A 308-nucleotide genomic window follows, 5' to 3' on the forward strand; every position below is an offset into this window, starting at 1 on the left:
CAAGATGTAGAAGAGGGCAATCGATGAATCCAAGCTGCAGCGGTCCATCTTGGTAACCGTAACGTGAACCATCCTCTTAACACAAAAGTGGGGCTAGGGGTGGCAGCTCACACCTGTAATCCTAGCAGTTTGGGAGGCTGAGACAGGCAGATCACTTGAGGTCAGGAGTTTAAGAGCAGCCTGGCCAACACGGTGAAACACCGTCTGTACTACAAATACCAAACATTAGCTCGGTGTGGTGTTGTGCACCTGTAATCCCCGCTATTTGGGAGAACAGGTGCCAGGGACAGCCCACTTGTTTGCTGAAT

The sequence above is a fragment of the Cebus imitator genome, unplaced genomic scaffold, assembly GCF_001604975.1.
Source record: "Cebus imitator isolate Cc_AM_T3 unplaced genomic scaffold, Cebus_imitator-1.0 Scaffold20, whole genome shotgun sequence".
NCBI classification, from domain to species: Eukaryota; Metazoa; Chordata; class Mammalia; order Primates; family Cebidae; genus Cebus; species Cebus imitator.